Source organism: Aethina tumida, chromosome 1 (genome assembly GCF_024364675.1).
Source record: "Aethina tumida isolate Nest 87 chromosome 1, icAetTumi1.1, whole genome shotgun sequence".
Classification (NCBI taxonomy): Eukaryota; Metazoa; Arthropoda; class Insecta; order Coleoptera; family Nitidulidae; genus Aethina; species Aethina tumida.
This window is the reverse complement of record NC_065435.1, coordinates 52,936,010-52,949,605: the sequence shown is the minus strand read 5'-3', so window position 1 is coordinate 52,949,605 and position 13,596 is coordinate 52,936,010. Positions and strand designations below refer to the sequence as shown.

Below are 13,596 nucleotides of genomic sequence, written 5' to 3'. Positions count from 1 at the left end.
ATTGATTAATATAGAGATTGTAAATATATATTCTAGATTATTTGAAAGAAAAAAGTTAATATTAGTGAAAACCCAATAATATAAAAAATACATATTTACGAGTAACGTAAATAGAAAAAATGCAATCAATTAAATGGACTATTTTCATAATTCGGAGAGTTAAGTTGCAGCAGCAAAAAAACTACAATATTACAATTTAGTTTCATTAAATCCCATAAACACACAAAATAATCAGTTTAATTTTTAACCGAAACCAATATTTTCGTCATAATTACGGTTTCCAGCCGTTCGTTTTTGTATTGCGTTTTTGAGTACGTAACTCGTTTTTAATTTGCATTCGTCGGACCGTTCGTTCCACATACAAATACACTCTCACAGATAAGGGTCGATTATTGTTATTACAGTAAAAATACACTGTAACAGCTGTGTGGTTTAAATAATAATGGCCCAGCCTAGCGAAACCACTTCTACGAGGTTATCAGTTCTATCAATCATGGAAACTGTCAAAATAACCACAGTTGGCTCGACAATCATTATCTTCATTCCCGTCTTGTGACCGTGCTAATGTCATTTAATTTACTCGCAGCCGTTTATGGTGTACTGAATAGTTTTTGCATCGTACGCTCGCTGCGACGTGCATTATTCCGTACGTGGGGTCGGCCTGAGCCGGGTAAATTCAATCTGCCAGTATGGAAATGTATTTAAATCGGTCTGCAACACCGGAACTTCTGGTGCAGCCCCCGTATTCGCAAGTGTGCGGCCGAGATGCATTTATGTTAAATCCAAACTTCCGATTTATATTTCGAATAACTTTTTAGAAGTTGATGTTGCTCAAACGAAGTGTATTCAACGAATTCAAATAACAATTCCGACAATGGAAAGGTTTATTCGTCAGTAATCCGCATTTATCATGACTCCAAATTTGCGGTGCTCGAGTCTAAATGCTAATTTGTTTGAAATAACCCTTATCTGAATTTCAATATCAAATTAAATGCGGGAAACTCAGATTTTACATTGCATCTCTCATAAACCATTCAACTATGTAAAACTTATTTTTCTTCGGCTCGACAAATACGTTTTTGTTTAATCTGCATTGTACATTGAAATCGCCCTGAGACCCACGAGCAGATATCCCACACTGGAAGCATCACTAATTGGATATATGCGTTCAATCACCTGATAAATTAATTTTCGAAACACATTTAGCGAACATTGTGCTCACTCACCAAACATTGATGCTCTTGGTTGGATCCTCCATCGAAATTCTCATCTTCATCTCCCCTACATCAAACGGTGGATAATAAGCCTGAGGGATCTCGAACTCCTACACCATAAGGCAATTTTAAATTTAACTATCCTACTTGACTTGTGCGAACTACGTCGTAGTTGGATGGTTTAACCCTCACCATTGACCGGTTTTACCCCCTTTGCAATTGTTTTTAAGATAATCAAAACCACAGCCAAGTGTCATTTACGTGTCAAAGGGAAATGCTGTTTTAAGTGGCACAACTGGATGGATGAATGATGAGACACGCAAATTATACTGGAATTATATTTCGTTGTGAATTATAACTCTGAACTGATTTGCAAGAGCAATTTGATTCAAATTTAGTTTCAAAACTCATAATGATGTCTTATTATGTATTTATTAATCTCCTTCCTACAATTCAGTTTTATGTATTTTTAATAGTTGCGTTTCTTTATAAATTAGAGGGCAAAGTATTTATATGTTATTAATTAATCAATTGGCCCAAAAAAATATAATACTTTTATCAGTGGTGATAAAATCGAGTGCTCCCGCATAAATTTATTTACAGATCGTCTGATAAGTGGGACATAAAAATGGTTATAAAATAGTTCAATTTGAATAATTTTCTGATGAAGTTATCTATATAATGTTTGTACTATCAGTTTTTAGTATTCAAGCGTCGTAAACTTCGACTATAATTGATGTTTCTTTGTATCAATTCTTTTAAGGAAGACTGGATTGTATTACTGATTTATGTTGGCATTTTGAAATTACAAAAAGTCACTTTAATTACAATGGAATCATTCTAGATAAATATTTATACCGACATAAACTATTTTATGATTTATTATGGTGGAACAATGAACCACGGCATTTTAATTCGAATTCCAACATCGGATCGACCTGAATCCGAACCGCACTAATTAATGATAATAAAATCGACTTTCAATTCCAAAGCCATTCGTAAAAATGTGTTTTAAAATGGCAACTAAATCACTGCTATCCAAAAAACGCATCCATACATGACGTAAATTATAAGCAAATAGAAAATATCACTTGACGGTAAATAAAACTGTTACAAACATAAAACCAAACAAAAAACAAGACTGAACTAAATCACAGCTGTGTAAAGAATCAAATAATAAATGGAATACGTTTCTCCGTGCATTGAGTAGTTAACTCACAGCTATAAATGTGATATGGGGTGAAGATCGCGATCAGAAAGGGCCTTACACACCGAGTTCCCGTGAGGGATTGTTCAAATGCACCGTGCATCCACTGTCGTACTAAACCATGAGAATTTATAGCGGACAAACAGGATTTATATCAATGGGCGATTTTTTCATCAATTTGATGTATTGCCGTCCGAAATTGGATTCTGATCCGTTTATGGATCGGATGCCTTCGGGAGATAATGGAATATTTTTCTGTGCGAGTTATTCTAATTTAATATAAGGGAAATTGTCGTTTCCAATGTCTACCTTTTGGTAGGTACAGAGTGATTTCGATCGGCGTGTGAATTAATACGGTGCCGAACCGGCTTTTGACATGTGCAAATGTAAAAAGTTGATTTACGTTAAACTCCATAATGGCACAATTCGATTTAATCGAATGTGGGGCAACGTTTTGGTATTACGTTTCAATTTTGATTATTAATTGGGTGGAATTATATAATAAATTGCTGAGGCAGTACCCATTATCTTGTTTTTTGTTACGGGACTTTGGAACTAGCACTGAAGATTACCTCAGCACAAAGGACTACAGTTTACTTTGTGAAGTATTCGTTAGTCCAACAAATTTTTAACGTTTCCTCGTAAAGAGAAAAAACTATACCATAGTAGGTACAGAGCAAAACTGGTTTGCGAATGTTCTTTGTTGGGCAATGTCTTTTATTGCCGTTCAAGAACTCATCACACACTCTTTTGAGAGTCGGTTTTCTTAAAGTTTGCAATTCCATTCATGTGTACCGGCTTCGTAATTATTCAGTGCGTGCCCCATAAACTTTCAGGTGGCTTAGAGGGAACGGGGCTTTGGGTATTTTTAGGGGGCAAACTACCCCCACGGACAACTTCTTAATTATTGCCGGCGACTATGTAAATTTGCTCTCGGGTTACACAAGTTCTCAACTTAATTAAGATGACTGGTCCGGCCAGATATCTAGTCGTTTTAAGGAAATTAATAGTCCGCTGGCGTCGCCGGAAATAATCGAAAACACATGTAAACGTCTCTACTGGTCCAATGCCTCGAAGCTTTCGACGGCTTTCGCCGGCATCCACAAACTATTCATGGTAATTAAAAATGGAAACGGTATTTCAGCCAAACTGTCTTAATTAATCAATCATTCATAAATTGTTATGGTCGCGCATTTGTTAATTAAAACGGCTTATCTAAAAATGGAAAAATATACTAACGCTTGTACGATGTTGTAGGCTTTATTCCTTTCTCTTTCCCATCGTTCATCGTCCGAACGAACAACCACAACTTATGAAATCTAATGAAAGGCGCAGCCCAATAGAATCCGTGGGAGAAACGGAATTGGTTTACACCGCAAACTGAAAGACAAAGTTCCCCGCAAACAAAAATAAATTACGTCAGAAATTCTTAACTTTATTAAAGAGAGTGGTTAAAGAAAAATATTAAATCGTTTGCGAAACGAATGCGGTTTGCAGACGCATTCTATTCGACAAACTAATATTAACTTAATTGATTGCCAAGTTATTTAAATACATTCGAACTCATTAATTGAAATTATATCGGCAGGTTTAAGGTTACGATACTGGAATTAGTTTGTGAAACTATTAAATTTTGATAATTAATTCTGGCATGAACGATAACAATGGTTAAGTTACAATCTAATCTTGCAATTAGTAAGCGGAAAGCAAAAAAATAAAATGAAAAAATAGTTTATTTAAATCTACGAACAGCAATCTGGAGATTTTAGACAAGATATTGGTAACAGTTTTTTAGCGCAGAAATGATTATTTCACGTTCTAATTAACGGTTAAAAAATCGTACCTAATTAGTTTCGTGAAATCTTTACAAAAAGTATGGTTAGGCCCCGGCGAGATTCGAACTCACGATCTCCTGTTTACTAGACAGGCGCTTTAACCAACTAAGCCACGGCGCCTTCAAGAAGGACAATTTTTATATAATAAAATGAGCAGTGTTATAAAATATCTCGTAAAGTATAAAATAAATTATGTGATTTAGTTTAATATGTAAATCACAAATCAATTTTGTTATTTAATAACTATGATTAGTAAAATTAATCATAATTCTAATTCAATAGATATTAACAAATCATAATATTAATAATTGTATGAATGTAATTTCATTAAATTATCATTAATGATGCTTTATATTGTGATCTCAACCAGGAAAATAATTTTTCATATTGTCCTACATTAGTAATACAGATTTGTTGACCTTTTCTTAATTATTGGAAATAATATTATTATTATAATTATTATTTTAAATGGAAGCAATAAATTAATTTGCGTTTAAAATATTACAAAAATGAAATTTTATATTAAATTATCTTTAGAGAAGATATAACGATATTTCTAGTAAATTTCGAAATATTTAATATATATGAAATACATGAAAAATAATATTTTCTTGAACATTGATCATTTGTTTGAAAGCTGAAGATAATTTATAATATTATTAAAATTATTCCGACATTTTATAGACAAACTCAACTATGATTTCCATTTGAAATAAAAAATTGTACAAATTAACTCAAAATTTTTTAAGATATCTTTTACGTAAGATTAACAATTAAAAAAAAACAGTCAAAAATTAATTTTTTTGTAGATATTTCAGAAGACATATTAAACGACGTTTTAAAAATTACCTCTCGACACTTAAATCAATTTTTCTCTATATATTCTAAGTCGAAATATGTATACTTTAAATACATCAATGTATAAATTGCAAAACTATTAAGTAAAAACATTCGTTCCACCTTAAAATAGCAGGAATTGATAATAGTCCCTTGAATAACAGCACTTTCATTTGGTTCATTGTTTGCGCGAAGTTTATTTACGTACAAATTGGAAAAGCGCAGTTATATCGATAAGTTTGCTTAGTAATTTGCGCCCGGTATAGTAATTTTATTCTCAAGGTGTGCGTGTTTGAGCAAACAACGATTTCCATGGCACATACAAATGAATTTGGACTCGTTGAGGGAACAGCGAGCGTCTACATACATACGTGTTTGCTGGGGATCTTTTACACGTCGTGTAAATTTTCAACTTTAATTATACTTTACATACCGCTTGCAATGTATCTTAAGTTCGGCTCGGAGATTTTTTTCAACGGTACACAAGTTAAACATTCTACACATGGGAATACACTTCCACGACACAAAGTGCATTTTAGTTTGTGTAATTTACATTAGCCGGTTTGAAAAAGCGAAGCAGTATATTATTATTAGTCGGTCGTGGGGAACGCTGAACAGACATGTCCGACGTTGACATTGTTTATGAGGAAGTGGGTAACAGGATTTATATTCCAGAATGATGTCTTTCAACTCTGTTTACTCGGAAAACACGCCTGTTGGGATTATTATTTAGAACAAAGAGTTGTGGCATGGGTGCCTTCAATGGAACTGGCCTAGGAAGCGGTTAGCCGCGATTTCAACGCTTTATTTTACCATCATTGTTTTTGCGTGGAATTGATAACATACAGATCCAACACGATTGTAACATGTGTAATTAAAGCGTAGTATGATAATGGAAATAACTAAATTTTCGTATATAACAGAACTGATTATTCAATACTGGTAAAACATAAAACATGTTGATCATACATTCATTACTCAAATTTATACGAATTTACAGTAGTGGTCAAAATTATGGTAGTAGTATAGTATTATATTAAATATATAAGCTGTACTACTTGAATTGGATACTAATAACTATAATGTTTGTTATTGTTTGTTAAAAATTAGAAAGACTGGCCAATAGGTAGTTATTTGAGTCCGAAAAACTTGAAAGAAGAAAACAATCAAATCTATTTGCCAATTGAAATTAAAGATAAATTGGAGGAAATGGTACTGAAATTAGTTAAAAGACTGAGGGAACATTGGTTAGTAGATGGGGGTTTGTATGGCCTCAGATCTATATGAAAAATAATGGTTTCTACTAAAATATGAGTGTCCAATTTTGATTTGCTTAGAATCACATTTATTGGACAACAAAAAGTATTGAGGTTTTATTTTGCCCATTTCAAACTTCCGAAAACAACACTATAGAAAACATGGGGGATCAAGTTTGTAATCAAATTCAACAAACAAATTTTACAAATTTAAGTGAACTCATTATAGGAATTCAACAAGTTTGAAGGAATATAAACTATATTCGGAAAATGATTGAGCCTATGCCACTGAGATTATAAAACAAAAAGGATATTATACAAAGTGTTAATGTTAAATTAAATAACACAGATTTAACCATTATAAATTACTTTCATAATTAAGATTTCTATATTTATGTCCAGACCAATTTATTGTTTAGAATCACGGCTCCACCTATTTTCAACCAATTAACAATTTTTTATTCAAAATATTTTACTCTTCGGCGCATTAAAGAGTACATTTCGATGGGGTAAAAAAAAATAAATATTTCTTAGTAAAAAATTAAAAAGTTTTTAAAAATGCCGATCATTGCGGTTTTTGCTTGAAATTTGTATGAAAAAAAAATGTGTATACTACCTATTTCATCAAAAAAAAAAGAATATTTTCAAAAAAAAAAAAAAAATTATCAATAACGTATTCAATTTTTTATGAATTTTTGAATATTCTGTAATTTTTATTAAAATTATTAAAAAAGGATTTATATTCTTTCATTACATTATAGCTAAAATATTTAACATATTAAAAAGTTGTTATAATAATGGCCATCACTGTACTTGTTAATTATTTTAAGTGCATTTTGTTTGATCAAATGAGCGAATGTAGACAAGGAATGGTGTAGAATTAATGAGTTAATACTTTTGTTATAAAAATATTTATATCGGTTAATCCTGGCGTTCAAGAAACTTCTTAAAGAAGAACCTATTATTTTAGCTATTCGATAAATTATTAAATTTTTCGGACTTGAACTTCTAAATACAAAACTTTGATATTGTTTTGGGAAAAGTTAGTAATAAGAAACTCGATGAAACTTTTCCTACAAAGTTAACATTATAAGTTGAGAAGGGATGAGATATCATCCAAACACAGAGTAAAGACACGGCTATAAAAGTACCATGAATACTTTACGAAAGCCCTAAATTCATCCAAAAATTGTATATATCTAACATAAACTAGATAACTTTGTTAAAATTAGCATAAAAGTAGGTATATAAATTTTAAAAATAAATTTTACTTTGAAGATTTTTATGTTTATCCGGAACTATAACCACCTTAGCGAACAAACTGAGACGTATAAATTAATATCAGCGAATGAAGTCGTATAATAAAAGTTGGATTTTGTAATTTTATTGTAGTTGACATTCGCCCAAAGAATACTGTGAATTCAGCGTTGCTAAAACGAATACGAGTCCAAAAACACAATAACTTTCATAAATCAATTGAACAGCAGAAAAGAAAAATACAGTGAGAGTCTTCGACTGGCTGAACTTTAAAAATGAATTTAATGTTAGCTTAACATTTTATTCTGCGAATTTCGTGAAAATATATAGATACTCATAAATAACGATCAAGATAAAACACGTTTTCGTTCGCAACTGGCCTTAAAATATTATTTTGTCGGTCTAGGCCGTAAAAATGTGGATACCGGTTGTTGATGGTACATTAACGTATTTTAATAATATAAATAATGAAAGTTTATCTAAAGCGAAGGTGGAAATATTGCTCTGAAACCGTGCTAAGATGCAACCTTGAATTTGTTGTTGATGCTAAAGTATAAAGATTAATTGTATCAGATGATATAATAAAAATGTCTCACAACAGCATTAGAGATCGACATCGACGCAACAATAACATATTCCCGGTATTAGAATAGACCCAAACAATAATTTATATCTACACGATAAGATCCTCGATTCCGATTATGTCTTATTAGAACTCATGAAACTCTGCTCGACGATTTTTTGCGCTCTCGAAACGCAACCTTTCCACATATCAGTTATCCCACCAATGCAAAATAACATTTTGATGCGAATTGACCTTTACGGAATGCAAATGACTGTTGGAACGTCGCTTAAGGATTCGCATTTAGATCTACGGTTGATACAAAAGCCTGGCCGAGGGAAAGGGCATTTCATCGGTGAACGGATTGGAAGTCTAACGTCACATGTCGCCTATATATTCTGGTGCGGATCAACGAGGATCTGTATCTAGACAGGCGGATTATCCTCGTCGATGGCGTAAGTCAAAAAATGGAACGCCAAAGCACAGGAAATAGAATATATATAATATTGCATCTGGGGATTTGATTTGAATTTATTCAGCACATGTTAATAATTGAGTACGCAACAATGTTATCTTTTGCCATAAATTTTGACTCGATTTCGGGTCGAATGGGAGCATTAGTTTGAATTGCATCAACATCTAATTTTACGTAAACCTGGCCTATTGTATTAATAATCCAAGGGTCATTTGGTCCATTACAAAGGACACGTTGCTAATGCCGCTTAAGCTCATAATAATACATATTAATTCGAAACAATTCCTGAATGAGATTATAATTTGCACGAAATAACACACAGTGGCTCCGAGTTGCTGGAATCTGAAGCTCGGTCAGAATTCGTTAATTATGAGGGACCATTAATTCCCACTGTATGGATCAAGAGATTGTAGCTGACTGATAAACGATGTACACGATATAATTTATGTTCGTGGAGTATGAACGTGAGGACCAGGATAAACGGGTCACTTGTGAAATAAATATTACGAACATATGGTTCCCGTTCGGGGCGACGATTTTTATCAATATATCAACTACACGTAACCATCCAAATTGACGCAGCTTTCTGCAAAGGGTAATTGAACTTAATGTAACCAGTATTAGAAAAATAATTTGAACGTGACATGTGTTGTTGTGTACACACAGTTCAACACAAATACAACATGGGCAAAGCGTTATCTACGTATAAAATTTTAATAAAAGCCAAATCGCATCGTTGTAACGTCGCAGATCCTGCACCACTCGAAAATGAATTAATAGCATAACTTCTCTATTATCCTTTGTCGATGCAATTCCAAAGGCATTCCGTGTCGTTATCCCGCGAACTTTGGAGAGTCTTCAATGGCATCCCAGACATGTTCACGTTTTCCCCCCGGCCGAGCCATTGTTTCTGGCCCGGCGCTGTCAATGTTTTTGTTTGAGTTAATGCGAGTCGAATCATGTCTTGGGAGTTATGTAAGTCCGGCCTGATTATGTGGCCTGTTTGATATGCAGGAAAGTTCGCCGCCGTGCAGGAAATTTGCGACGGTCGCTCCTCGGTGCATATTCATGCGTTTTGATTTTAATGCGCATAATTAAAAAATAAAAAAACAAAGTGAAATAAAACGTGGCGGATTTAAATTGCTGGGAGTGAAGATATATTGTTCGGTATTCCTTGTAAATGTCGAGTTATGTTTTTGTTGCAAAACTGTAGCAAATGACATTATTTACACCATTTATCGAGTGTGACATTTCCGACGACAGCAGCTGGCTCTACAGAAATAAACAGTAAATTTAACCATGGCAGAAAATGGAAAACGCCGTAACTATTGTAAAATTGGCATCATAATTTAAGTTGTCAAATCACGCGGTATTATTAAAGATTAATTACGGCTCCGTAAATACAGCCCATTTGTATTGTAATCTCATCTCGTGGAACTTGTGCTGTTATTCATAAATATTTTAATCCAGAGAACTACGAATCCGTTTTATGCAGATATATACTTTGTGTTGATAAAATCTTGTTAAAATTATGTTTAATTTAAACGGATTATGAATTGTTTGAAATCTATTCAAACATCTTCAAAATAAATGTTCAAGCCCTCGCTTATAATTCATAATTAGAAAACCCAAGGAAATAATTACTGAATACAATCAGTAGAGCCAAGAAATGAGAAATTGTTAAATCTGTCCTACAAAAGAAAATATGCGAATGATTTAAAGGGAACATGGCTCCAGGTAAAGACAATATTGTGCTAAAAGAACTTATCTCGGGCGCATAATGAGAAATGAGAAAATTATTCCAGAAACATGCAACACACACATTGCCATTTTAATCACAAACATCAGGCATAATAAATGGTTCTTTGTCAGAATATATGTTAGCTACAAAAATGGGAATTCATAAATTTATCTGAAGACATAAGACTTTTATTTAATATTTTCCTTTCCATCATTTATATCTACAGTTTCATTTTTCATTTTATTGCATTTTATAAGCATAAAAAATATAATAAATAAGTTTTACCAAGAAATAGTCTATTCCCTTTATAACAAAAACTCAATTATTGTGGATTTATATTGGCGGAAGGAAAATTGATTTATTTTTTACCCATTTATGTTGTGAAAGAGGACAAAAGAGGGAACAAGAGAAAAGAACAAAAGGGATGAAATCCAATTGATAAACATTTTTAAATTTTAATTCATTGGATAGGATAGTATTTGATTGATGTGAATCGTCCATGAATAAATAAGTAAATGTGCCCCAACATTTTAAATGCAAAATAAGATGGCATTAAATATACGAATACAGCAAAGCTGACAATCCAAGCGTTTAATAAAAAATCCCATTAATCCTTAACGAGATTATAATAATTCGCGGGGGGCGATCCGCGGCAGCCGTGGAATCCCGGGCACGGTCAGAATTTGTTAATTATGAGTGCCCATTAATTCTCGCCGGCAACACAGATAGGTAGATCGTATCTGGGACGAGGGAGACTTCGCTGTAGTGGAACCATCGGCGATTGTATCTGGATGTGACGTCGCCGACTGTCGGAGGCCCCGTGCCCAGATTACGACCCCGTGGCGCCTGCACATGATGCACCCACCCCCGAAAAATACCCGGAGACAATGACCGGCCGGGAAAAGAACGATGCCCGTCCGCAGTATCGGGGTCTATTGTGCCGAAGACGTTGATTGGTATCGTGCTGGGAAATTGTGTGTGTATGCGAGCCTTAACAAGGCCGGTGTACCATGAATTTTAATTAGGGGTATTACTCATTGCACACGGGCTCAAAACCTATGGTTAATAAACAAGCAGATAAATGTGGCCATTACCATAAACTTTGGAGATTGTTATCCAATCAGTGGTATTGCTCTAGTCGTAGTTTTCTGAAAATCTATAATTTTCTGATGGGTAAGTGCTGATAGGATGTTCAGTTGAAAAACTGAAGAATATGGATTCAAAGTACAAGTGGACGGTCGCATATCTTCGCCACCTTTGTTTCTCGATCTCAAGCTCATTGAACATATTTGGGATAACTCACAAAGACGCTTTAGCAATGCCAACCACGTTCCCAGAAATCTTCCGCAGCTCCGTCAACTGTTACCACAATTATGGGATGAAATTCCACAACAACAAATATCAACAACAAGATTCCAGATTGTCGTCGACACTTAATTGGAGTCGTTCCGTTTGTTAATAAAAATTATTTACTTTAATATCTAATCTTTATTTTATTAATATATTTTTGGACACATAGTTATATAATCTTTATATACGGACTATTTAATATTAATGGTAGTTCTTATAATTAAATAAAACAACTTATTATCCCACTTTGGTATAATTTAAATTTATTTCTCAACATGGTGGGGCAAACAAACGTAATCCATTGTAACCAAATGAAACGAATTTTGCCCAAATTATTAATAGAGTAATTTAAATTAATTACGAAGCCCTGCTATGCATAATCAATATTTTTAACTGTATACTGTAACCCAGTTTGTGCACCAAATTATAATCTGTCAGCTTTAATGGAGCGGACATTAGTCAAATTAATATTCATTAGCATCGACATTAGCAATCGACTTCATATATGTCTCTAACAATTTAAATTATCTGTTTTAATTTTAATCGCCTGTAGCTTGAGCGACTGATTGCATGATTAGTGGATTGATTGATTTATTGATCACGGAATACACATTAAAGTTCAGACGGTAAACCTAATACACTCGGGGTTGTAAAATGTAAATTACATATTATCTAAACTGGCTTTTACCGCTTGGTCACATCACTGTACATTTACATATGTATACGTATGTATGCGTTTGTGTTTGGCATTCAGGAAGAGAATCAGCGTATAAAATTAATATCAAATAAAAAACAACAATGTGAAATTTACAAAACACAATAGAGCATTAAATGGAAAGCACGAAAAATATTTGTCTATTGTCTAAAACAAATTCAATTTAAAATTCATATCGTTTGAAAACGGCCGACATGGCATAGTGCTAATTATTACAAAAAACCCTCCACTCTAATTAAACATTTTTATACACGACCATATCTGCGATAAAACCAGCTGGCCTCATAGTTTTTAATTTAAAATACTACACCGGGCACATAAAAATGTAGTTTCTTCATAGAGTGTGTGAATTTTTAATTTCCAATTAACCCAGTTCTGAAATTGCCACCCCCGAAAGAATGTCGGCCTGAACCAGTTTCGGCTCGCATAAAAGACAATGAAGGACGCTATAAAAGTTTTATCTGCTCTCGCTCATGTGCCCCATATTGATAAAGGGCAGTTTGAATGGCGCGTTAATGCGGGGATTTTAGGTTAAAGGTCACATAACAAAACGCAACGTTTTTCCCTGTCTACAAGCGATTACTTACGTATTCAGTTGCATTACTGTTATTGAATGTGGAGGAAATGTCACATATTAAAATTTCCAACCAATACAATGCTTACCGCATATTACATACTGCAGGTAATGTGTTTAGAAATTCTGTCTTTGTGTCGGGTTGGGACCATGGTATGGGAAAGATTAAGTTTATCAACTCCATACATACGAATTGCCTGCCCTGCGCTCCACGCAATTTATGACTTATAAAGCCTAAGTAGATAGTAAACAGTTACGGCATGTAACTTAATATCGCATGGGACCAAGATGCTTACGTCAGCCGATGTTAATCTAACAACCACTTTATTAAAAATAAAATAAAAAGTCACAATGGCGAACGGCCGAACTCATCTCATCAGATAATCAGGAAGCCTTTCAAAGCATCTTCAAACTGAACGGGATGCAGTGCAACAAAGATGAATGCAAGGGCGTATCCATTCGAATAAATATTAATGAAGAGACTGTTTCTCATTGGTTAATGTATTGATTGCGTTCTCGAATTGATGGTTTACACTGGACCATGCGAATAAGAGGATATTCATCCATGCTTTG

General features: G+C 33.6%; 1 protein-coding gene and 1 non-coding gene across 2 annotated transcripts in view; one reads left to right on the top strand and one right to left on the bottom strand.

Moving 5' to 3' along the window:
- The window catches only part of LOC109594560 (uncharacterized), a 165,126-nt gene that overhangs the window by 99,412 nt on the left and 52,118 nt on the right, over positions 1-13,596 (top strand). The gene's annotated exons all lie outside the window — the stretch shown is intronic.
- Trnat-agu (transfer RNA threonine (anticodon AGU)) lies at positions 4,303-4,376 on the bottom strand. Its single transcript has one exon. It is a non-coding gene; the product is annotated as a tRNA-Thr (tRNA).